Source organism: Artibeus jamaicensis, unplaced genomic scaffold (assembly GCF_021234435.1).
Source record: "Artibeus jamaicensis isolate MK-2021 breed Jamaican fruit bat unplaced genomic scaffold, CSHL_Jam_final contig_685, whole genome shotgun sequence".
NCBI classification, from domain to species: Eukaryota; Metazoa; Chordata; class Mammalia; order Chiroptera; family Phyllostomidae; genus Artibeus; species Artibeus jamaicensis.
Genome location: NW_026521924.1, coordinates 17,653,997 through 17,681,390, shown reverse-complemented (window position 1 = coordinate 17,681,390; position 27,394 = coordinate 17,653,997). Strand labels below are relative to the sequence as shown.

General features: G+C 37.3%; 1 protein-coding gene across 8 annotated transcripts in view; it reads left to right on the top strand.

The window, feature by feature from the left end:
* NCOA6 (nuclear receptor coactivator 6) overlaps positions 1 to 27,394 on the top strand; it is a 95,400-nt gene that overhangs the window by 462 nt on the left and 67,544 nt on the right. The window contains exon 2 of one of the 8 annotated variants that reach the window (XM_037164655.2): positions 15,306 to 15,381. The exons of the other annotated variants lie outside the window; for them this stretch is intronic. The gene's annotated coding sequence lies outside the window, so the exon portion shown is untranslated. The remainder of the gene's footprint in view (positions 1 to 15,305; positions 15,382 to 27,394) is intronic. 8 annotated transcript variants of the gene reach the window in all.

The following is a 27,394-nucleotide window of genomic DNA, read 5'->3' as shown; positions in this document are numbered from 1 at the left end:
GAGGTCGTGGCCAGGTCGCAGACAAGGTCCAAACGGAACCAGGGTGGGGGTCCATGGAGATTGGCGTGGCAAGACCTGGCGCTGGGTTAGGCTATGGCAGTGTTCAGGACCCCAGAGCCCGTAGGCTCCGGAGGAGCGTGGGGCTCGAGCTCAGGCTGTCAGGACTGTGGCAGTTCTTTGGGCGGGGAGGAAGGGACTGCTTAGAAATGGGGGCTCTTTGGGTATCAGATTGGGGCAGTCATTAGAGTCGCGGGGCTGAATTGTAAGACCGTATAACTCAAAGTGCCCCCCGGATCCTCCATTCTTTTATTGGGGGAGCAACATAAAAAGGAAAGGGATTGATAAAGAAGAGAAAAAAGAGAGACTGAGGTTTGGGTGCAGGAACTGGCCAGCAAAACGGGTGCAAGAGAATGGAATTGGTTGGCAAAAAGAAAGTGTCTCCATCAACTTAGGTAGTTTATGTGTCTTTAAAAGGAGGGACCGGGCTGTTTGTGGGCGGTGACCCAACGTGTCTTCCCAGGAAGGGGACAGCCCACTGTTTTAAGAGCAGGGTCACCTGGGAGGTCATCAGAAAGGCATTATTGAAACCAGTAAGAATAGTGAAGGAGTGAGTGTGTAGAAAATACAAAGGTCTTAGAGATCCTGTAGCAAGTTCAGGTGATTTTATGAGAGACATATATAGAAAGGTGAAGTTGACTTCTCAAGATCTTAAAAGTTATTGGCAGGGGAGCTACTGGCACTCAGGTCTTCTGCCTCATTCAACACACTGCCTTAGATGAATATGCTAGCAGGCAGAAAAATGTTAAGTCAAACATAGCAGCTTATGTCAAAGAACTATTTTTTTTCTGTCATAAGTTTGTGTTTGTCAATTCAGAGGCTGAGGGGGATACAAAAAGTATAGGTAACCAGCTATTTGATCATTTCCAGCCTACCTCCATTTGTGGAAAGTTATTTTCAGGACCTTTTTGACTCTAACTTCTAGAGTTTTAAGAGATGCTCCTTCTCTTCTAGGTGTTTATTATACAATAAAGGGACATAAAAAGCCTTTTAATAAAGTGGGTAGTGGTAGACACCCAGGATCACTATCGTGATCTAACTTCAGTTAAAGGGAAGAATTGAAAGTTCAGATGGGCTGTGGGAGAGTTCTGAGGGAAAACTATGCAAATCAATCAGGATAGAGTTCTGGGGCTCCCATACAGTCAAAAAGGACTTAACTTTTTTTTTAATTTACTGATTTTAGAGAGGGGGGAGATAGAGAAACATAAATTTGTTCCACTTATTGATGAATTCATTAGTTGATTCTTGTATTCGCCCTCACCCCCTACAACCTAACCAACTGAGCTACCCTGCTAAGGCCAAAAAGAACTTTCAACAAAAAGGTTATGAGGATGTTCATAACAATAAGATTTTCAATATACATTCAATATGTGTATGTATACCATATGTATATAAAGCAACATGATTCATTTGTTCTGGGTCTTTCTAACTCAGGAAGGCCCAACTTTGTGCCATGGGCCCTGCTAACATCTAGTGAAGCTTATGTATTTTTAATAACATAAAACAAAATACAGTTAATGATAAAGAAAACCAATTATATTGAAATATGATAGTTTTTATTGATTTTAGAGAGCAAGGGAGAGACAGAATTTTTATTCTTTTTTTGTGTATGTTTAAAGATTTTATTTATTTATTTTTAGAGAGAGGGGAAGGGAAGAAGAGAGGGGGAGAAATTTATGCGTGAGAGAGAAACATTGATCTGTTGCCTCTGGCATGCTCCTCAGCTGGGGACCTGGCCAGCAACCCAGACGTGTGCCCTGACTGGGAATTGAACCACTGACCCTCCAGTTTGTGAGGTAGCACCCAACCCACTGAGCCACACCAGCCAGGGTAGAATTCATTTTCTTAGTCAAGTTCATGGGTCCCCCACCCCCTGAATTCTATCTGTGGACTCCTGTCTATGAAACCCTGTCCCTACCACAAAGTATGTCTTCCATTCAACATACATTTACTGTGTGCTAGATGTCAACTGCATGTGAAGCATTATGGTAAACTTTGAGGATTCAGAGGACTTTAGGGCAGTGTCTTTTCACTTTGGTTATTCAGTCCCATGAGAGAAGTAGACATGTAAACAGTTGTAAATGCCAGAGGAGAGTTATTAAGGGTTGTATGGACACACAAGTGGGCATGTCTCTGCTCTAGGAATCAGGGAAGGTTTTGTGAAAGGGTGCCATGAAATGTGAAGGAGTTTGCTAGATGGAAAGTTGGAGAGAAAAGTATTCCAGGCAGAGTCGTGCATTTTTAGGGAATGTGACTGAATGTGGCCAAAGTGTGTGTGTGTGTGTGTGTGTGTGTGTGTGTGTGTGTGTGTGTGTGTTAGAGAGAGAGAGAGAGAAGGAGGAAGGGAGGAGAGAGAAGAATGGAGAATGAGACAGGGAAGGTTGATTAGAATATGGTCCTGAAGGATTTTACTAAGGAGTTTGGACTGAATCCTTAGCTGATCAGAGGCATTTTCAAGGTCTTTGAGGAAGGGGCTGTAAGATTAGATTTAATTTTTAAGAGACAAATGGATGTTTAGTAGGAGGGTGAACTGGAGAGCAGGGAAGAAGTAGTGAGGACTTGAACTAAGGCAGAGACTTGGAGCATTGAACAACATTAGAATTTGCAGGTGTTGATAATTGATATTGTGAAGGGTGAGAGAGTGTTTTAGATTCCTAGTTTGGAATGGTGGCTGTTAAAGAGGTTAAATAGATGAAAGGAAAATGAGGTGAGAATTGTCACAGATAATAAGGGAGAAGGTGTTTTTTGTCAGTAATTGACTTGGAAACCATTGCAAAACTGTTGAATGTGTAGTTTTTGCTTCAGGAAATTAGAGGTGTCAGCAGACATAAAAGTCAGGGAAATATAGGGGAAATATTCCTAGAGTGTAGGGAAATCACAACTGCGGCAGGGGTCCACAAGCTATGGCCCACGGGTCAAATATGGCCTGCCACCTATTTATGTAAAGTTTTATTGGAGCACTAGCACACTTATTTATTAACATATTGTCTTTGGCTGCTTTCACACTACCAATGGTAGAGTTGAGTGGTTGTGACAGAATATGTAGCTTATTACAAAGCTGAAAATATTTACTGTGTGGCCCTTAACAAAGACATTTGCCAGTTCCTGATCTGTGTGTGTCTTAATGTTGAGTGTTCAACTTCTGTTTAGCATTCTAGTTTCTGTATGATGGAGAATAACCATTTTGGCTCTGTCCTCTGTCCTTCTGGCCAGTCCTGCATGCTCTGTGTACCAGCAGCGTGACATAGACCCCTGAATATTTTATATCAGTCAGTGACGCCAAGGTCTGCTGTTCTTAGTTCTGCTGTGTGGCAACTATGGTAATGCCAGATTTTTACAGTTTAGACAATGCTGGGGCTTGTTTTGCCGTTTTTCTATTTGGGGTCGTGTTTTTCAAAAGATTTCTTTATTTTTTCTGATTATTAATCCTTTGTTGGTTATATGTATTACAGATACCATTTCCCATTTTGATGTTAACCTTTTAAATCTCTTTGTCTTTTCTTAAAAAGAAATTCTGAATTTTAATAAAGTCTATCCCCCCCCACCAAGATTTTGAGGTTATTCTTTATATTGTCTTCTTGAATCCGTACTGATTTGTTTTTGATGTTTAGATCTGTAATGCATCTGGAGTAGACTTTTGTGTGTGGTTTCAGGTATGGTCTGGTTTCATTTTTTTCCCCATGTACAACTAATTTTCCCAGCACCATTTATTGAGTGGCTTTTGTTTTCAAATTGTGAGTTCTTTTGGTGGACTCTGAGGTTCTAATTCTAGCTCCACTGCTTGCTAATTTGTTACCTTGGACAAGTTGCCTCTGTTTCTTGACCTTTAAACTAGAATAATAGTATTTAACTTATAGGGTTGTCATGAAGATTAAGTGAGTTAGTTCATATAATATGTAGGAATGTGTGGCACCTAGAAATTGCTCAGTAATGTTACCTGTTATTTAGCATTATTGTTATATCTGATTCCTAGCAGTAAGCACAGAGGTGAGGCTTGATATGCTCAACATAATTGTAGAATTAGTTTGGTTTTCAGGACAATACAGAATGGTTGAGAGCTAGGCTAAGGATTGTAGGAGATGCTTCTAGGTCGTCCTGGTTTTAGGTGCTTCCTTAGACTGTCGGCTGAAATGGAACTCCTCCCACCCTAACACTTATTCTATAGAGAACTTCAGCAGTGTATGCGAACTGGCAGCCTGTGTTTGGATTTGACCTGCAGACACCTTTTGTTTGGCTCATACAATATATTTTTTGTACACCTCATACAATATATTTTTTATGACTTTACTTATTTATTTTTAGAGAGAGGGGAAGGGAGGGAAAAGAGAGGGAGAAAAACATTGATCAGTTGCCTCTCCCAGAGCCCAACTAGGGACCTGGCCTGCAATCCTGACCAGGGAATCAGGAATCGAACCCAGGACCTTTTGGTTTGTAGGCTGGTACTCAGTCCACTGAGCCACACCAGCTAGGGTTCATACAGTATTTTTAATGTCTAAAAAATTTATATAAATTTCTGAGTTTCTAACATCTTGAAAAATTAGAAGATCTTTCAACACCAAGCCCACATTCTCTCAAACAATACTATAAAAGCTGAAGCTTTTAGGTGGATATGTAGTTCCTGGTTTCCTTCATGATCCTCATACTCACTTGCTTTGCACATTTACTTTTATCACCCTGTAGGCATTTAATTTTCTGGTTCTTACCGAGGTTTTAAATATTATCTCTCCTAAATCAATAAATGACATATTGGGATAGGGTCAGGACAGAAATTTGACAAATGAGTTTGTGGGCAGGAAAAACTAAAATCTGTTTCTAAGGCTGACTCATACTTAACATAATGAATAAAATAACTGAAATTAAAAGATGAGGTGAAATTTAGTTCAAATCCCTGAATATTTAGGCATCTACTATGTGCTGGGTACTACATTAGAAATTACCACATTGATAATAGAAGAATTAATTATTATCACATTTATTAATTAGCTGGTCAGCTTTATGAAATACTACAGAAGAGATCTTTTTACTTATATAGAGCTGTTTTCCAAGAGAACAGTTGGATGAGAGGTAGGAAATTTAGGAATTCATTCATTTGTCAAACCTTTATTGCGCCCTACCATGTACATTTGGCTGGGACTCTGTAGGATATGAGGATGAGTCTAGCCAGGGTTTAAGTGTCATGTGGATTTTGTGTAAGGTGCGATGGACCTGGGATATCATAGAATGGTACCTGGAAGAGGTAGTGCTTGAGTGGAGCTGCCAAGAATGGTTAGGATCATAACACTTGGAGATGAGGCAGGTTTTTGCAGGCTGAGTGAAAGTATGATTGTAGAGATGGATGTTGAGGAGAAAGTAAAGAGTCCAGTTTGGCTGGAGAACAAGGTTATAACAGGGCTGCTGTTGAGAGTTAAGGCTGGAAATTGAAATTGAACAATAGCAGCAATAATAATAGTAGAAGGCCACATTTTTGCATGCATACTATTTGCCAGATAGTGGGCCAAGCATTTTATAGTAGTGTTTCATTTAAACCAGGCAACAATCCTGTGAGATAGACACTACTTTTAATTTTTTTTTACAGATAAAGAGACTGAGGCATAGAGCTAACAATTTTTAAAAATTTTATTCATTTTTAGACAGAGGGAAAGAGAGGGAGAGAAACATCAATGTGTGGTTGCCTCTCACACATCCCCCACCAGGGACCTGGCCTGTAACCCAGGCATGTGCCCTGACTGGGAATTGAACCAGCAACCCCTTGGCAGGCTGACACTCAATCCACTGAGCCCCACCAGCCAGGGCAGCATAGAGCTAATGATTGATGGAGAAAGAACTTGAGTACAGGCAGTCCAAAGCTTGTTGTCTTAGTTTTCATGTGCTATACAACTGAATCATGAAAGGCTATGAATCCTTTTCAGTTCCAGGCTAGGAAGTTTGGATTTAATTGACTAAGTAACGAGTCTTTAATAGTTTTTAGCCATATGGTAACATAATTAAAGCTGTACATTAGGAAAAGAAGCTTGGTCATGAAGTGTAAGGAACAGCACGAGGAGAAAGGAGAGAGATAGAATGAACTAGTTTGCTCGCTCACTCCTCACTAGATCGGGTGTTCCTTGGCTGGGCTTGTGCCTATCTGTTCCTGCCTCCCTCCTTGTGGTTCCAATGTCTGCCTAGTGTGTTATCTTGCACATTTATTTATTTTAAAAATTTAATCTTTTTGTGTCTCACCTTATTCTAAAAAGGCAAGGTGGCTGCTTATGAGCTCAATAAACATTTGCTGAGTTAATTAATAAATGAGTAGAGATAAATAAATATGTACATAAAGGGAGTACTAGGACTTTGTTAGAGGGGGTAATGCAGCCCTGGAATTTAGTGATAAACTATATTTTATATATAAGCCCTATAAAGCAAAAAATCAGAACCAACGTCATCTTTAACGTGCAAAGAATTACGTAGACTATTGATGATCAATTAATGTTAAGTATGTCAGTTAAAAAGCTAAACTCATAGAAACAGAGTAGAATGGTGGTTACTGGGGGCTGGGAGGCAGGGAAAATGGGGAGGTGTTGGTCAGAGGGCACAAACTTCCAGTTATAAGGTGAGTAAGTTCTGGGGACCTAACATACAGCATAGTGACTAGAGCTAACAATACTAATGTAGTTGAAAGTTGTTAAGAGAGTAGATCTTAATGTTCTAAGCACACACAAAAAGTAATTATGTGAGGTGATAGATGTGCTAACTAACCTTATTGTTACATTTGCTATATATTTTTCAATATGTACATGTATCTATCTTGTACACCTTAATTAACATACACAACTTATGTTTATTATATTTCAATAAAGCTGGGAAAAAACGATGTCAGCTAATGATTCAGTCAAATTCAGATGGCATTTATATTTCAAATAGGTATTTAGGTTTACATTTTGCATTAAGCAGATCCAAATCCCCCACACCCTCACACCCACCCCACGCACAAGAAGACAGTAAAAGTTCTTATTAACCAGCTCCTTTACTGATATTTAACCATTGAATATAGAACTAATATTAATTCCATAGTATCATTTATATACATTTTCTAAAGATCAGACAACAGCTGTCTCTCACAGGAAGAAATAGTTGTAAATTTGTGAGTCAGATTCCTGTTTTGGATTTTTACTGAGGGAAATTATTCATTAGATTAAGTCCCTTGCCATAATTTTAAATGTTATATGGAAGTAAGGTTGTTTCTCCTATAAAATACAGACTTAAAAAATTGAAACACTTGGAGAAATTCACAGACGCTGTGGTTAATACCAAATAATCAGTGAAAGTGGAAAGATAGGTAAACCATCATCTGACTAGACTTAATAGAGACAGCTTAGTATACCTTATATAATGGATTTGTTAAACATTCTCATTGTGGATATTAACAACAGTTTGTGCATATACATGCATGCATATATCAGTGTGAAATATGTTGGTAGAACTAATATAATTAAAGTTGAATCTAGGAATACTTCCTAAAGAAAATGAACCTTTAACTGAGTTCTTTTAGGTTTTGTTACTATTCAGTGAATGAGGAGATGATTCATTCAGACACATGGAGATTAGAATAAGTGTGAAGAGTTTAATTAGTATAGTCAGTATATGTTGACTGCCTGCCAGCATTGAAAGATGTATATAGTTGATGAGTAATTAGTTTCTGCCTCTCAGTAAACTCATTCATCTGGGGAAATGATGTGAACATAAATAAAAAGAAGGGAAAAACCATGATTTAAATGAGATAGTAAGTGCTATGGGAATTCAGAAAAGAGAGAGCACTTCAATTTAAGGATGAGGGCAGGCTTCATGGAAAAGATGGTGTATTACTTTCCCAGGTATGGTTACAAACTGGATGACTTAAAACAAAAATTTATGTGAGGGGAAGGGGGAGTACAGGGGGGATAAATGGTGGTGGAAAAAAAAACAAAATAAATTGAAATTAATCTCTGACAGCTCTTGAAGCTAGAACCTGAATTCAGGGTTTCAGCAGGGCCATGTTCCCTCTACGAGTTTGATTGGAACCCTTCCTTGCCTCTTCCTTGCCTAGCTTCCATCAGTGTTTCTTGGTCTGCAACTGCATCACTTTTCTTTCTGCCTCTGTTGTCACGTGGCATTTTCCCTGTATGTCTCCAAATTTCCCTCTTCTTGTAGGAATATCAGTCATATTGGAGTAAGGGCTTACCCAACTCTAGTATGACGTCCTCTTCACTATATACCATATTTTGCTGTGTGTAATGCACAGGTTTTGCCCAAATTTTTGAAGGAAAAATAAGGATGCTCAATATACATGGTATACTGATTATATACCATGGGTATAATAATCCTGTGTATAATGTGCATAAAAATGTGGGTATGCATTATATAGGGCAAAAACAGTACATCAGCAGTGACCATGTTTCCAAATCAGGTCACGTTTTGTGGTCCTGGGGGATTGGGATTTATATCAATATATCTTTTGTGGGAACACAATTCAACTAATAACAGGTGACATGATAAAGAGGTATTAAGTTAAAATTTACTAAATAGGCCCTGGCCAGGTGGCTCAGTTGGTTGGAGTGTCATCCCGTACACAAAAATGTTGCAGGTTCGATCTGTGGTCGGGGTGTGTACAGAAGGCAAACAGGTCATCTTTCTCTCTCTTTCTTCTCCCTCTTTCCTTCCCTTTCTCTCTAAAATCAATAAAAACATATCCTTGAATGAGGATTTAAAAAAATAAAATTTACTAAATAAAAGGAAAGGTAAGATTGCAACAAGGAGAGAGGAACCAAAGAGAATGATGGACATAGGAAAGAATAAGGAATATTTGGGAAATGAAATAGTGAGAAGTGTGGCTTGCTGGTGTGTCGAAGAGTTGTGGGGAGATAAATCCAGAGTAGTTTCTTGGGGCCCTAAATGGCAGATCTGGGACATTTGAATAGTTCTGAGTAGGTAGTGTGTGGGAGCAAGACGGCACTGCAGAATTTTGAAATGGTGGATAACTAATTCAAGCTTTGAACGGATAATTCAAGCTTTAGGGAGATTCTATGAGCAGGATTGTGGATAAGTAGACAACTTGAGGAAAAACAGATGGTTGATGATATAACACACCCAGCTTCCCTCATTTGCCTATGCCAGTAACTTTTCACCAGTCAAGAAATCCCTTTTAGGAAAAAATCAAAACCAAAAATAAAACAACAAAAACCATGACAACAAACTGAGGGTTTTTATTAGCCTCTTAGTCATCTATGAGCATTGAAATAGATCAGCTTTTTAGGGTCTCTATTCAAAAGCCTCTCCACAGATATCAGTAATAATAGTCATGTTGCTGTACATTTTCTTTCAACCTTTTCTTCAAAATCACCGTTTTTCCATCCTATTTTTATGTCTTAATTTTTCTCTGAACCCTTTTCAGTTTTTTCACATCTTTTTAAGACACCTGACTAATGGTAAGAACTGAAGATTATGTACAGTATAAACCAATGATACTCTTTTTCTCTGTCCTTTTAATGATAGTTGACCTTTTGTCCACAATAGGACTGTATTCAAATTGTGAATGTTCATTCAGATCATGGTCAACAATAGTCCTGAGGTGCTTTTTCTTATTTGTGCCTACCCTGTTTTTCCTGATTCTTTATTCACATTGTTCATATTTTCTCTGAGAACATGTGTCCTAATGAAATTTTTAAAATTATATTTAAGTATTACAAATGTGTACATAACTTCCTAGTCATTACCATATACATATAGCCTTTACAAATTTAATTTGTATAGTTTTTTAATAGACTTTTTTCATTTGGCAATATATTCATGCACTTTTTCACTTGTCTATATAGTTGTTTTTAATGGATACATAATAACCAAAGTTTAGATACTTTTTGGTTATTTTAGATTTGGGTAATTGCCAGTTTGTTTTTATTTTGGGTTTGCAATTCTAAATTGTACTGCTGTAACACCTCTTTATAAATTTTTTCCTCTATTTTTTCATAGAGTGTTTTCTCTGAAATGATTCAGTTGGGTTTAGGTATTTAACCATATTATCAAAGTATTCTTTGGAACACCTTGCAGTTTATATTGCCACTAACCACTAGCTTATATTAGATTTCACATTTTTTTCTTCCAGTATAATAGTGGTACATCACAGTTTTTTTTGGGGGGGGGGTTTGATATTTTAAAGTTTTACTATAGAAATTTTAAACGTACAGAAAAACTCACCCAGAAGTAGTATAATGAACACCCTTTTACCCACTGCCTATATTTAGTATGTTGCCATATGCTTAATAATATACTAATTATGTTAAACCTTTTTTAAAAACTCCTCACCTGAGGATATGTTTTATCGATTTTTAGAGAGAGAGGAAGGGGGATGGAGGAGAGAAAGAGAGAGAGAGAAGTATCTGTGTGAGAGAGACATAGTTGCCTCCCCTGTGACCCCAACCAGGGATCAAATGATCAAATCCACAACCTAGGTATTTGTCCTGACTGGGAATCAAACCTGCAAACCTTTTGGTGTATAGGACAACACTCCAACCAAACCCACCTGGTCAGGGCTGTTAAATCTTTTTAAAATAATGCCATCATGATATTATGCCTTTAGATACTTAATTTAATTTTATTTCATTTTATTTGGAGGGGTTCTACTTTTTTATTTACTATTAATTCTTTTTAAAATTGTTTTTAAATTACAGTTGTCCTTGTTTTTCCCCTATTATTCTCCCCTACCCTAACCCACCCCCTACCTTAAAATACATCTCTTACAAATAACATTCTCCTATGTAATCACAGTACCATTCACGCACCTAACAAAATTATTAGCAATTCCTTAGTATTACCTAACATCAAGTGGTATTAAGTTTCTCCAGTTATTTCCAAAATGTTCAAAGTGGAATCATATTAAGTACCATACATTCCATGTGCATGTTGTTATTTTTATAGTTCTTTAAAAACCTGTAACAATTCCCATTTGCTCCCTCACCTTTTCCCCCCATGGCATTAAGACCAGAGCAGTTTTGCTGAATTTTCCTCTTCTGGTTTTTTCTGTTTTCTTTGTGGTGTTTAACTTGTTTCTTTATTCTTTTTATCTCCCTAAACTGGAAGGTTTAAAGACTTGATTATATTCTAGTTAAACATTTTGGCAAAGATAATTAATAAATATTCTTCATATTGCATGATATTACAAGGTACATAAATGTTAGGTTTTTCCACTATCAATGGTAATTTCAGTCCCAGGGTTCAAGTTGCGACTACCAGGTCTCTTTGTTGTGAAGTTGCATTTATTTTCTTTGTAACCTGCAAATAAATAAATAAATATATACACACACATATTTATCATTGATGGTTATTTTTTTAAATCTCATTTTATCTAATTTTCATCTTATTTGACCATTTGTTTAGTGAAGATTTGGTATTTTCCTTTCAAGTGTTTGTACTATGCGTTTTAAAATTTTACTCAGTGGAAAAATTAGTGCATTGTTATAAAAGATAAGTGTAAAGTTTCAGAATATAGTGAAAGTACAATATAATTTAACAAAAAATACGGATTGTAATACAATAGGTCATTTCTTTGAGAGGATCTTATGATAGTTTTTTGTTTTTTAAAGATTTTACTTATTTATTTTTAGAGAGAGGAAGGGAGGGAGAAAGCGAGGGAGAGAAATAATGATGTGTGGGAGATACATCAATCAGCTGCCTGTCCTATGCTCCCAACTGGGGCCCGGGCTGGGAATTGAACCCCCAACCTTTTGGTTCACAGACTGGCACTCAGTCCACTCAGCTACCCTAGCCAGGGTTCTAGTTTCTTTAATATAAAGTATTTCACTTGTAGAGAAGTGTCACATAGGAAGTTTCCCTACTACTAAGAAGTTTTGGACAAATTGTTGACTCGAACCTTAATTTTTTCATCTGTTCCATGAGGGTATTGGACCAAATTATTGCCAAGGTCTCTTTAGTTCTTACTCTGCTCAGTGTCTTGTCAAAGTATTTTTAGAGAATTTTTTTATTCCTAGATTGTAGGATTTGGTCAGCTTTTCAGATGAGATTGGGTACATTCAGGGTGGTATGGCTGTAGATAGGATTTGGTCAACTTTTCATTCGTATGTCACTTATATGTCATAGATTAAAAGACTGATGCTCCAAACATATTATTATTATTTTTTTGTAGCTTTATGATTGAAAGAACATGGTGGTGTTTATAATTAGAATATGATGTATCCCTGGCTGTGGCTCAGTAGACTGAGTGCTGACCTACAAAACGAAAGGTCGCAGGTTTGATTCCTGGTAGGGGCACATGCCTGGGTTGTGTACAGGTTCTCCAGTTGGGAGCATGCAAGAGGCAGCCAATTGATGTAGATCTCACACATTGATGTTTCTCTCCCTCTTTTTTTCCCTTCCCCTCTTTCTAAAAAGTAAATAAATAAAATCTTTAAAAAAAAAAGAACATGAAGGGAAAGAATAAACGAATGGGATCTCATAAAAATAAAAAGCTTCTTCACAGCAAAAGAAAACAGTATTAAAATAAAAAGAGAACCAACTGTATAGGAAAACATATTTGTCAATGATACCTCAGACAAAGGTTTAATCTCCAAAATATACAAAGAACTTACACGACTCCACTCTAAGAAGACAAGCAACCCAATTAAAAAGTGGGCAAAGGACTTGAACAGACACTTCCCCAGGGAGGACATACAGAGGATCCAGAAACACATGAAAAGATGCTCAGTATCACTAGCTATCAGAGAGATGCAAATTAAAACCACAATGAGATACCACTTTACACCGGTCAGAATGGCCATCATAAACAAAGCAACAAACAACAAGTGTTGGAGAGGTTGTGGGGAAAAGGGGACCCTAGTTCATTGTCGGTGGGATTGCAGACTGGTACAACCACTATGGAAAACAGTATGGAATTTTCTAAGAAAACTAAAAATGGATCTGCCTTTTGACCCAGTGATTCTACTGCTGGGATTATATCCTAAGAACCCTGAAACATCAATCCAAAAGAACCTATGCACCCCAATGTTCATAGCAGCACAATTTACAGTAGCCAAGAGCTGGAAGCAACCTAGGTGCCCATCAGTAAATGAATGGATCAAAAAACTATGGTACATTTACACAATGGAATTCTATGCAGCAGAAAGAAAGAAGAAGCTCCTGCCCTTTGTAACAGCATGGATGGAACTGGAAAGCATTATGCTGAGGGAAATAAGCCAGGCGTTGAAAGACAAATACCATATGATCTCATCTTTAATAGGAATTTTAACAACAAAAACAAGCAAGCAAAATATAACCAAAGACACTGAAATAGAGAAGAGGCTGACAGTGATCAGAGGGGAGAAGGGAGGGAATTTCAGAGGAAAGGGGGAAGGATTTACAGGAACTAGTATAAAGGACACATGGACAAAAACTAAGGGGGGGTGGAAATGGGAGGGAGGTGGGGAGCACTGCAGGGGGGTGGGCTGGGATGGGAGTATAAAAGACAGAAAACTACTTGAAGAACAATTAAATAAAGTTTTTAAAAAAGAACATGATATATTAGATAGTTTATCTCTAATTTTTACTTTATCCATTTACTATGATATCTAACAAGAAGGGAAAATCTCATTGAGCCTCTGATTTACTCTTTTGGTTTATAATGTGCATGATTAGGTTATTAACTATATCTGTGTCAGGATGAGTACTAGTTTTAGGAATCTAAAATTTCATATTTTACTAATTTATCTTTTGTTTCTTACACTGATATGTCAGAATTGAAGTTTAAGAGTTAATTTTATTAATATTTCTTAAGTTATCTGTTATCACAACCAAGAGTAAACCAGTGTTGTTACAGTATTGAAATGCCAATATCCTTGACAGGCATTTTGTTAATTCTTCGGGAAACTAAATTCCTGTGATTAGGCTGAAGATTTCGTATATTTTCCCTTGGGCCACTGGACTTGGGAAGAGGTTTTATAAGAACCTCACTAGAGGATATAGGGAGGGTAAGATAGGGTCTTACTTTACTTGTCACATGGCAGATTGTCTCCGATAGTTCACAGTTAGCTGTTTATTCCGATACTTAAAATGCCTTATAAATTATCCTGAAACAGTTAAGGCTGTGTGGTTAAAGGCCAACTTAATTTCTTAAGTAATATAATTTCTAGATTTAGGTTTATAAGGCAGATGATGTAGGAATTCTAGGATGAAAGCATATAAAATAATAATTAACATTCTTTATAAATAGTTCTTGAGTTTTCTTAAACCTAGAAGGAACCTAAGATTCTGTTTAGCTCTAGCTTAGTGATTAATCCTCTCATTTTATAATTTAGGAATATTAGATCCAGAGAGATTGTGTCCTGCCTAAAATCATACAACAGCTTTATGGAAAGATCATGACTAGAACTCAAGGCACACCCTACCATGCTCAGCCCAGCTCTCTATTCTGTTACCTTGTTTCATTATTATAAATAATGCTAGTCTATTCTCAAGATAGACTCAGTTGATTTTACTGCTAATAATTTGATATTTGTCTGTATGAAAACGGTTTAAAAAGTGAACATTGAGGTTAGGAAATCATTGCATTGGCATTTGGCTTTGTTTAATTTCCTTATATGAATGGTGCAGCAGCTGTGATGGCGCACAGTTGTGAAGCCAGGACATCTGTGTTTTGCATTTATTTGTCTGCTTGTTTTTGTTTTACAGTTGTCATTTGTAATAAATTTTTAAAGAAAATAAGTAAATGTTAAATGAAAAAATATAATCAGCGTATTTATAATTTTACAACAGAGAGAGCAGGAAAGTGACAAGAAAGACTAGGTCTATAGCTAACTATGTAGGTGATGTAGGGCAAATCCTGTAATCCCAGTGGGACTCTGTTTCAGCTCCCTACTTAATTAGAGTCTTACAGGACAAATCTCTCTCGGACAAATGAATCGATTTTTAAATATTTGTTAATCAAAGTGTAACATGTGCACAAATTATAAGGATATTAAATTATAAAATGATCACCCTAGTTTAATCACTACCGATGTATTTTTAAAAACATCCTTGATCATTATGATAAGCTTTGCTTGTTCAAACAAACAAGAAAACCCTGGACTTAAGACAGTAGATAGTCCCATGTCTTCACTACTCTTTCTAGAGTGAAATTAGCAGAAACAGTGGTAGAGAGAACGAATTTGGGCAGTCATGAAAATTTTACCTTGAAGAGGTTTATTGCACTTATGTGTTTAGTCTTCTGATGTTTCTCTTCTTCCTCTTTGCCCTTTTCCCTTTCCATCTAGGTCCTGGATAGAATGGAGAGGGGTCCTACTGAACCTCTAACTATCTTTTCTGAGAGTGGTCAGAGTTCTTACACAGGTCTGTTGATTCTATGACTACAAATGCAAGTTTGATTTGTAAAAGACTTGGTATCTACTTAAACAAAGGACTGAGTTAAAAAGAGTTAAAAGTAAAAAAATTTTTACTTTTAAATAAAAGGAGGCCTTTTGATCTCAGTGTCTGTAGAATATTTCACTTTGGCAAGCTGCATTTGGCCTGTGGATTGGACCCAAAGTGACTGAGTTAAGGTCTGTATAGTTGAAAAGCAGTTGTTGAATCATGTCTTTATCAGTTCTGTTGGAAATATGTAATATGGAAGAATTCTTTATTGATTACATGGAAAGTACCAAGAAAAGATGAAAAGGTGAATGTTTTATTTGTCCATGATTCTGGATGAGATTGGAGTCATGAATAAATCCAAGAAGGAAAATAATTACTTATTTGGCATCCTCTTTCTGATGCTCTTGCAATTCATACCATTGAAAAAAAATTAAAAGTACCTTGCAAGTCTCTGATTCAGAGAAGGGCAAGTGTACATACTTGGTTTTGGGTTTTCTTCATTCATCTACCCATCTCATCACCATGAATGAACTTTATTATTAACCAGACATAAAAACCCTAGCTCATTGGTTTCCCAAACCTTTTTTCGTATTCGAGTCACCTATGGAGCTTGGCAAATTACTAATGTCTTTATTTCCCTACCTCCCCCGCCGCACACACACACCCCTACATTGGGATTTGTTATTTAATTGGCCTGAGCTTTGGAATTTTTATTTAGTTATTTCTCAAAAGGTTTTGCTTATTTGTTTGTTTGTTTTTAGAAAGGGGAGGGAGAAACACAGAGAGACATCTATCAGTTCCTTCTTGCATGCCCCCAGCTGGAGACCTGGCCCACAACCCAGACATGTGCCCTGATCTGGGATTGAACCAAGGACCTTTCAATTTGCAGGATGATGCCCAACCCCCTGAGCCACACTAGTCAGGGCAGCTTTGGAATTTTTAAAAGATGCTTAGGTGATTCTAGAGTACAGACAAGTTTGGAACCTCTGCTCTGCTGCTTAAAGCAGATCTGGCCACTGTGCAGCTTAACTTTTTTTTTGCATAAATATTTAGATAAGTATATAAAGAAGGGGATAAATATTTTGATCTAAGAATCCTGTGCTTTATACCTAAGTTGTTACTAGAATGTAAGCTCCATAAAAGCAAGTACCATGTCTGCATTTTCTTCACCATTGTATCTTTAGCATTTAGAACAATACCTTTGCATATATTGCATACTTAAATAATTTGTTGAATGAGTGAATGAACCTATCAGTCTCTAGTGAGCTGAGAGTATGCTTTTACCTAATATTTGACTGGTCTGAGATATTGAATGGGGTGGTATTGAAGAGCCCAGCCTCTATAATCTGACTACTGGGTCTCAAATCACAGCTTTGTCACTTACTAACTGTATGACCTTAAGCAAATTTCTTCTCTGTGCCCCAATTTCCTCACTTGTAAAATGGGGGTTATATCTATTCCATAAGTTTGTTGGGGATACAAATTGAGTTAATAAAGCACTCAGAACAATGCTTGACACATAATAATGTTCTGTAAGTTTTAGCTGCTGTAGAATTCAAGAAGCCCTGGTTTCTCTGCAGTTTGGATAATTTATGTGTAGAATACTGTTTAAGGACTAAAGTAGAATAATAGAATCAGCTGCATTAAATGTAATTAAAGCTTAACAAAGAAAGTGATTTTTTTGTCAATGAGGTATGATTCACATTCAGTAAACTGCATGCATTTGAAGTGAAACATGTTTTGATAAGTTTCAACCAATGTATTAGTTTATAGTATTTCTTATGAAGTAACTGCTACAGTCAAGTACAGAAAATTTTCATTTCCCTAAAAACTTTCTTTCTTTTTTCAAAGACTTTATTTATTTATTTTTACTGATAGAGGAAGGGAAGGAGAAAGAGAGGGAGAGAGAAACATAGATGAGTTGCTTCTCCCATGTCCCCAGATGGTGACCTGGCCCGCAACCCAGGCATGTGTCCTGACCTGAAATCAAACTGGCAACCTTTTGGTTTTCAGTCTGGAGCTCAGCCCACTGAGCCACACCAGCCAGGGCCCTAAAAAGTTTCTAATGCTCCTTCTCAGTTTGTCTCTCCCAGCGCCTCCACCTATACTATATTGCTTTGCATTTTTTAGAATTTTATATAAATATTCATACATTATATTCTTTTATTGTACTAGCTTTCATTCAGTATAATGATTTTGATATTTATCCATGTTTGTTTACCCGTTCATCAGTGATGGACATTTAGATTGTTCCAATTTTGATAATTACGAATAAAGCTACTAAACATTTTTATACAAGTGTTTGTATAGACATGTTTTTACTTATCTTAGGTAAATCCTTAGCAGTGGGATTGTTAGATTATGTGCTATAGTATCTAACTTTTTATTTCATTGAAAGATTTTATTTATTTATTTTTAGAGAGAAGGGAAGGAAGGAAGAGAGGGAGAGAAACATCAATGTGCAAGAGATACATTGATTGCCTCTAGCACACCCCCAACTGGGGACCTAGCCCACAACACAGGCATGTGCCCTGACTGAGAATCGAACAAGCGATCTTTGGGTTTGCAAGCCAGCATTCAATCTACTGAGCCACACCAGCCAGGCCAGTACCTAACTTCTAAAGAAATTTCCAAATAATGTTAAAGGAAGTGAATATTCAGCAAGATTTCCAAGGAGGGTGCATTTGTTTTTTATTTATTATTACATTAAAAATTACCACAAATTTAGCAGCTTAATAAAACACACAATTTATTACGGCATTTTCCATGGGTTAGGAATCTGGGCACAGCTTAGGTGGGTCATCTGATTCAGGGTCTCTTACAGGCAACAGTCAAGGTGTCAGAGCAGGTTGGAGTCTCCTCTCAATGCCTGATGGAAGAAAGAATTGCTTGCAAGCTCACTCGGTTGTTGACAGAATTCACTTCCTCAAGGGATGTTGGGTTAAGGGCCTTGATTTCTCACTGGCTATTGGCTGCAGGCTATTCTCTGTTCCTTGCCATGTGGCCTCTCCAACATGGCACATGGAGAAGGTAATAGAGATAGTCTTCCAGGGACACAAAGTGTCACTCTTTTATAACCTAATCGTGGAAGTGACATCCCTTCACCTTTGCTGTATTTTATAGGTTAGAAGCAAGTCACTATTCCAGCGCACACTCAGAGAGAGGATAGTACACAAGGGTGTGAACACTAGGAGGCTGAAATAATTGGCGGTCATCTTAGAAGTCCATCTGTCACTGAAAGCATGGCTTAGTGCCAGGCTGGGACTACATAGGACATTGGGGAGAGGGGTGGGGAGAAGGTTAACATGTGAAATTTTCTTTACCTTCCCTCTATCAAACAGTTTCTTCTTTCTCTCTACCTTTCGCATTATCCTCTCTCCCCTTCAAGAACAAAGACATAAAGGTCATTCCCACAATGAGATTTTAATCTTGAGTAATATTCTTTTTAGAGAGAGATTCAATTAAGGGCTTCCTGTATTGTGTAATGTTTATATATTAAAAAAAAACATTTTATTGTAGAAATTGAGGGAGATACAAAAGTAGAATACTATCATGTAACTCCTGTGTACCTTTCCCCCAGCTTCAACAGCTTATTTTCAGCTTTGGCACCATGGACATTTGGGCTGGATAATTCTTTGTTTCAGAGACTGTCCTGTGCATTGTAGGATATTTAACAGCATCTCTGACCTCGCTGAGCAGTATTCCAAATATAGTAGGGAAATACTATATTTTATCGATTTACTAATTGATGGCAGTTTGGTTTGTTTTCCATTTACTTTCAGTTTGAGGCTATAAGAAATAGAGTTGCTGTTACTTTCATAGGCAAGTCTTTGTGTAAACATGTTTTCATTTATTTGGGGTAAATACCTGGAGGTGAGGTTGCTGGGTCCTATGATAAGTATATGCTTAACTTTATAAGAAACTACTAGATTATACCTTTTTATATTCCCACCAATATTAGAGTTCTGTTCTGCATCCTTGTTAATATTTAATGTTATCATTCTTTTAAATTTTAGCCATTATATTAAGTGTGTTATTTGTTTGTAGTCTTATTTTTTGTTGTTGTTTTCTTTTCTGTTACAGTTGATGTATAGAATTGTATTAGTTTCATGTGTACAACAGTGATTAGACATTTATATAACTTGTAAAGGGATAGCCCTGGTAAGTCTAGTACCCATCTGACAACATACATAGTTATTACAATATTATTGATTATACCCCATATACTGTACTTTACATCCCCGTGACTTGTGATTATTTTTATAACCAACAATTGGTACTTCTTAATCATTGTCACCTTTTCTTATTCTCCCACCCCCCTCCCATCTGGTGACCATCAGTTTGTCCTCTGTATCTGTGAATTTGTTTCTGTTTTGTTTGGTTATTTATTTTGTTTTTTAGATTTCACATATAAGTGAAATCACATGGTATTTATCTTTCTCTGTCTGACTTACTTTGCTTAACATAAGCAAGATTTCATTGTTTTTTAATCCTCACTCAAGGATATGCTCGTTGATTTATACCTGTGTGAGAGAGAAACATCAATCAGTTTCCTTCCAAACACACCCTAACTGGAGAATCAAACTTGTAGCCCAGGTATATGCCCTGACCAGGGGTCAGACCCATAGCATCTTGGTGTATGGGATGAAGCTCCGACCAACAGAGCCACCCAGCCAGAGCCAAGATCTCACTGTTTTTATGGCCAAATATTATTCCATTATATATACCACATCTTTATCCATTCGTCCATTGATGGACACTTAAATTACTTCTGTATCTTGGCTATTGTAAATAATGCTGCAGTGAACATAGTGCATATATCTTTTTGGATTAGTGTTTTGGGTTTCTTTAGATAAGTACACAAATGGATTGCAGGGTCATATGGTAATTCTATTTTTTATTTTTTGTGGAACCTCCATACTGTTTTCCATAGTGGCTGCACCAATTTACAATCCCACCAGTAGTACACAGGGCTCCCTTTTCTCTACAGTCTTGCCAGCGCTTGTTTGTTGATTTACTGATGATAGCCATTGTGACCCAGGTGAGGTGATTATCTCTTTGTGTGTGGGTTTTTGTTTTTGTTTTTAGATTTTATGCATTTATTATAGAGAGGGGAAGGGAGGGAGAAAGAGAGGGAGAGAAACATCAATGTGTGGTTGCCTCTCGTATGCCACCTACAGGGGACCTGGCTGGCAACCCACACACGTGCCCTAGACTGGGAATCGAACCAGCAACTCTTTGGCTCGCAGTCTGGTACTCAGTTCACTGAACCACATCAGCTAGGGCTCATTGTGGTTTTAATTTGCATTTCCCTGGTGAGATTAGTGATATTGAGCATCTTTTTACATGTCTGTGGGCCATGTATGTGTCCCCTTTGGAGAAATGTATGTTCAAGTCCTCTGCCCATTTTTAAATTAGACTGGGGTTTTTTGGTTTTAAGTTGTGTCAGTTCATTATATGGCTTGGATATTAACCCCATGTTGGATATATCATTGGCCAATATCTTTTCCCATTCAGTAGGTTGTCTTTTCATTTTGTTAATGGTTTCCTTCACTGTATAAAAACTTTTTAGTGTTATATAATCCCATTTATTTGTTTTTTCTTTGTTTCCCTTATCTTAGGAGACATATCCAAAAAATACTGCTAAGAGTAGTGTCAGAGAGTTTATTGCCTATGTTTTCTAAAAGTTTCATGATTTCAGGTCTTATATTTGTCTTTAATCCATTTTGAGTTTATTTTTGTATATAATGTAAGAAAGTGGCCTAGTTTCATTTTTCTGTACCTCTATCCAGTTTTCAAAACACCATTTATTGAAGAGACTATCTTTACCTCATTGTATTTCTTGCCTCTTCTGTCATAGATTAATTAAACATATAGGGTTTATTTCTGGGTTCTCTTGATATATGAGGTCTGTCTGGAAAAAGTCCAGCCATTGCTAATATAACAAGAATGGTTTGCACAACATCAATAATAACCTGGCAGCCAAGGAGTGGACTGGAATGCACATGTGTGAACAATGGCAATGTAGCTGTACTAGTCAGTGGGGATGGTAGACGATGTTGAATGAGCATGTGTACTGTGTGGCCATGGCATTCAAAATTAGCTAGTAGAGAAATGAATGTCTAACAATATTTAGAGGCCCAATATTTTACTTTATTTCACTTTTAATACCCTTCATTTGTTCCTTCATTTTGTGACCAAGATGAATCAGTTCTGTGAGCATCCTGATTACCAGTGGGTTTTTTTTAAAAGATTTTATTTATTTATTTTTAGACAGAGGGGCAGGGAGGGAGAAAGACCGGGAGAGAAACATCAATGTGTGATTGCCTCCTGCGTTCCCCACACCGGGGAACCTGGCCTGCAACCCAGGCATGTGCCCTGACTGGGAATCGAACCAGCAACCCTATGCTTCTCAGTCTGTCCCTCAATCAATCCACTGAGCCACACCAGCCAGGACCTGATTACCAGTGTTTTGAACTGTGCATCTGATAGGCTGGCTATCTCTTCATCACTTAGTTGTATTTTTTCTGGAGCTTTGATCTGTTCTTTCATTTGGGTTTTTTTTGTCTCCACTTGCCTGTTATGTAGTGAGGGGTGAAGCCTTAGGTATTCAACGGTGGGGGTGAGGGGGCGGGTTACCCGTGTCCCTGAGTTGTGATGCTGTATGTCAGGGAGGGATCTGAGAAGGAACAATGCTGCGTGCTCGAGTCTCTGCTGGTTTTCAGTCACTTCCCTGGCTACCCACAAGCAAATTGGGCGCTTCTGGTGCTGATTCCTGGATGGGTGGGCTTGAGTACATTCTAGAACCCTGTGGAGCTGGGAGTTTCTCCTGCCACCTCAACCCCTGCATGTGTTTTCTGTCAGAGACTTTGAGGCTTTATTTCCCGTCTGGAACCCTGGCTTGTGCTGTGTCTCACTCCCCAGTTGTTCCTCTCGGTTTATCTGCACATGAATGTGGGACTGCCTGCTCTGGTCTTCCAGCAGCTGCCTTGCTGCAAGTCCTCTCCACCCATCTGCCTGACTCCGCCCCTCCTACTGGTCTGGATGAATATTTCTTCTTTAACTCCTTGGTTGTCAGACTTTCATACAGTTCCATTTTCTGTCAGTTCTGGCTGTTTTATGTTTTTAAATTTGTTGTCTTCCTTTTAGTTGTGCAAGGAGGTACAGTGTTTACCTACACCTCCATCTTGGCTGTAAGTCTCAGGCAAATTCTTAAAGTACATTTCCCTCCTGATTCAGACACCTCATCTAAAGGCAAACTAGCCCTGGCTGGTGTGGCTCAGTGAATTGAACCAAAGGGTTGCTGGTTCAATTCCCAGTCAGGGCACATGCCTGGGTTGCAGGTCAAATCCCCAGTAGGGGACATGTGAGCAGAAACCACACATTGATGTTTCTCTCCCTCTCTTTCTAAAAATAAATAAAATCTTTAAAACTAAATAAATAAATAAAGGCAAACTAAATAGTGTATGAAAATTTGGTTCTAAACTTGGGCTGCATATTAGAATTACCTGGATAATGTTTAAATACCCAAAGTTCAGGCTGCAGTGTAGACCGAACATGACTTATAATGTGTAACTACAGTTGAGAGCTGCTGAAGTTCTTTCAAAGCATATACTCATTTCATCATCAGGTATTCTGACTTCAGCCATTTTGGAGTAGTTAGCACAATTGTAATTGGTGAGTATTGGCCTGAAATAAACTGGGTCACTTGGCTCTGATATTTCTGCTAATTATACACTGAATATGAGTTGGGTAGTGTCCCTCTGGTGAGAAGAAAGTTTGGTATATGGTGGAAGAAGCACATAACTTGTGGTTGAAAGATCAGGATGTAGTCCTGATGTTGCCACAATCTTAGTCTGTAACTTGAATCAAGTCATAATACCACTGTGTAGGTTTTCTTCCCTCCCTCCCTCCCTCCCTCCCTCCCCTTCTTCCCTTCCTCCCTTCCTCCATTTCTTTGGGCAAGTTAGACTAATTATTATGTAAATTCCTTTCTAGCTCTTAAACTTCAAGTTTGTGAACCAGTTGAGGTAAGGGAGAGGCAGCTGGTGGACTTTGTGTACCTGAAAAATAGGTGAGCCAAGGAGGCCATGACACTGATAAGAGCATTGTTGAAGGAACCCTCTGTGGGATGGGAGGAGAATGGATGGGGAAGAACAGAGCACGTGAACAACAGAGCCAGGAGGTAAAGGGGGTGGGGTGAGATAGGATCGGGGAACAAGTATGGGTGCTTAGCCTAAGGGAATATTGTTGGAGATGGTGGTGGTAGCTCAGGACCTAGTAATGATGTGGCCCAGGTTCTTATCTTACTGTCAGATGACTCAGAGGAGAAATGTGGTCAGAGGAGTTCTCTCAGAACAAGGAGGTAGAAAGCAGAGGGTATTTTTTTGCATGTCTGAGATAGACTAAGAACAGAAATATAATCGCTGCTAAGGGTTTAAGAGGCTGGTAGATAGCTGGCTTTTGTTTTCAACAGATAATACATTCACATAGTTCAAAAATCAAAACATAACCCTGGCTGGTGTGGTTCAGTGAATTGAGCACAGTCCTGTGAACCAAGGGGTTGCTGGTTTGATTCCCTATTGGGCCGAATGCCTGGGTTACAGGCTGGGTCCCCAATTGGGGGTGCACGAGAAGCAACCACACATTCATGTGTCTCTCCTTCTCTTTCTCCTTCCCTTCCCAAGATGCAAAGTAAAGTCTTGATCCCACCCTTAGCTTCAACGGGCCTTACTTCCCCAACTTTTTAATATGACAAGTTTCAAATATAGAAGAAAATTGAAAGAATAATACAATGATGATATTTTGCTATATTGTATCATCTCTCTATCTACCTGTCTTTGCTGAATACCTTGAAAATAAGTTGCAGACATTAGAAACTTTATCCCTAAATGCTTCAGCATGCATCTGCTAAGAATAAGGGCATTCTCTGTAAAACCACAACATTATCACACCCAAGAAAAAAAAATTTTTTTTAAGATTTTATTTATTTATTTAGAGAGAGGGGAAGTGGGGGAGAAAGAGAGGGAGAGAAACATCAGTGTGTGGTTGCCTCTCAAATGGCCCACACTGGGCACCTGGCCTGTAACCCAGGCTTGTGCCCTGACTGGGAATCAAACTGGCAACCCTTTGGTTCACAGCCCGAGCTCAATCCACTGAGCTATACCATCCAGGGCCCAAGAAAAAATTTTCTATATGCCCTAATATTTCTGTTACTCACTTCACATTCATTTTTCCCAAATGTCTAAAAATTATATAATGACTACTCTCTTCAAAGCAGGTGTAAGCAACATTTATATATTGGTTGTGATGTCACTTCAGTCTCTGAATCTAGAACTGTATCTTCTCCTTGTATTTTCCCCCAAGATGTTGGGTCTTGAAGAGACCAGATAAATTTTGTTGTAGCATGTTTCAAATTTTAGATCTTACTATGTCTTCATGTAATCAGTTACTTCTTTGTGTATTTTTTATTTTTATAAAGATTTTATTTTATTTTTTAGAAAGATAGGAAGAGAGGGAGAAAGAGAAGAGAAACATTGATATGTGAGAGGTTATCAACTGGTTGCCTCTCACATGCCCCCAGTTGAGGACCTGGCCAGCAACCCAGGCAATGCCTCGACTGGGAATCAAACTGGTGACCCTTTGGTTTGCACGCTGGCACTCAATCCACTGAGGCACACCAGCCAGGGCCATTATTCTTTTTTATATTCAAATTGCCTCAAATTTGCCAGTAGGAACCCCTTAAAACTGGCTCCTTTGTCCTTTTGAAGCCTCCTATTGGTCTTAGTGCTTCTTTCTCTTTTCATACAACATAATTGTTTTAATTTACCTTAAAGATAGCCAATTTTTTTGGTTTCTTATATTCCCTTCTAGAGTATTTTAATACTATAAATATGAAATATATTTTCTATTTTCCCACAGAAAGAAGGATACTATAGTAAGTGTTTTAGTTCTTGTATTTTTTCTCTGAACAGTATATCTTCACGACCTTTCCATATCAGTACATAGAAAGCATCCTCATTCTCGCTGCATTTCACTTTTATTGGATGTCCTATAATTTAATCAATCTCTGTTGATAGACATCTGGGTAATTTCCTATCTTGCTATTACAAACAATACTTTAATGAATGAGTTTGTATGTGTGTCATCTTGTATGGTGACAGGTGTGTCTGTAAGGATCACTAACCAGAAATGAGATTGCTGGGTTAATGGCATATATATAAATTGTAATTTTGATCGATACTACCTAGTTGCTGATGTTACACCAATGTGCACTACTGCTAGCAATAGATAAGAGTGTCTGTTTTCTCAAACCTTGAAGACAATTCATCATCAAATTTTTGGATTTTTGCTAATCTGATGAGTGAAAATATTTCTTTATGTATGAGGTTGAACATCTTTTCATATGTTTAAAGTTCATTTGTTTATTTCCTTTTCTGTGAATTTTATGATCATATCTTATATCATTTCTGGACAATAATTTGTTCACATTTTTGTGTTTTTTATTTTATGTATCTATATATACATGAATATACATATATACCATACCTATAAATACAGTATACTTTTTTCTATAATGTTTATATATGGGAATTTCCTCTTTTATCAGTAATATGATTGCAAACATTCTTCACCTTTTTTAAAGTTTATGGGTTTTTTTTTTTCAGAATTCTTTGATTTTTGTGTACTTGAATATATCAATCTTTCTTTCATTTTAACCAAAATCTAAAGCCCTCCCCAAGGTTATAAAAATTTCTTCTCTGCTTTCTTCTAATACTTTTAGAGTTTCATTTGTTACACTACTTGGAGTTATCTTGATGTGAGGTATATATAGCTCTTCTTTTTTTCTTTTCTGTATAGCTACCTAGTTCCAGTTAGTGAAAAATCAATTTTCCCATTTATGAAGTATTAAAATTCTACATGCACTTTGATTAATTTTTAGAATTTCTAGTCTGTTCCATTGGTCTCCCATCCATTTATATTCCAGTACCACAGTTTGAATTATTAATACTTTATGTTTTTTTTAAATTTTATTTAGTTATTTTTCAAGTACATTTTTTTCGTCTATTTCTCCCATCCCAGCCTCCCCCGCCCCTTGCTCCCCACCTCCCTCCCATTTCCACCCCCTTAGTTCTCGTCCCTGTGTCCTTCCTATTTGTTCCTCCAAATCCCTCTCCCTTTTTCCCCTTAACTTCCCTTCCTTCTCCCCTCTGGTCACTATCCCCTTGTTCTCTATTTTAGTGTCTTTGTTTTTTTTTTTTTCTGCTTGCTTGTTCGTTTTGTTGTTTAGCTTCCTGTTAAAGGTGAGATCATACGGTATTTGTCTTTCAGCACCTGGCCTATTTCTCTCAGCATAATGCTTTCCAGTTCCATCCATGTTGTTGCAAAAGGTAGTAGCTCCTTGAATTATTAATACTTTATGTTTTGATATCTGGTAGGAGTTATCTATTTTACTGCTCTTGATTTTTCAGTTTGTCTAACTCTTGTTTACATAAGAATTCTTGTTTCTTATGAATACATAAGAAGTAATTTCTTGAGCGAACATAAGTTGGCCTTGTTCAGTTAAAAGTTCACATTTTAATTGAAATTGTTAAATTATAAATCAGGGAGAGAATTCTTATTTATGAATCTTTTCATCCAAGAATTTGGTATTTCATCCTATTTGTTGTTTTTATATTTAGATACATTAGTGTTCTTAAATTTTCTCGTAGCTTTACATTTCTTTTTAATTTATTCCTAAATATTTTGTCTTTTTTATTGCCATTACAACTGTTTTTTTTTACCTAGTGGTGATCGATTGCATATGTAATAAAAACTGTTGTTTATATATATTGATTTTATACCATGCTACTTTGATGAACTTTTAAATTTTTGCTGTTTTCTTCATCAATATTCTAAAATTTTAAGAATATAATTACATCATCTGCAGAGTAGTAATTTTAGATCCTTCCCGTTTTTATACTTTTATTATTTTTATTTAATTTCACTGATT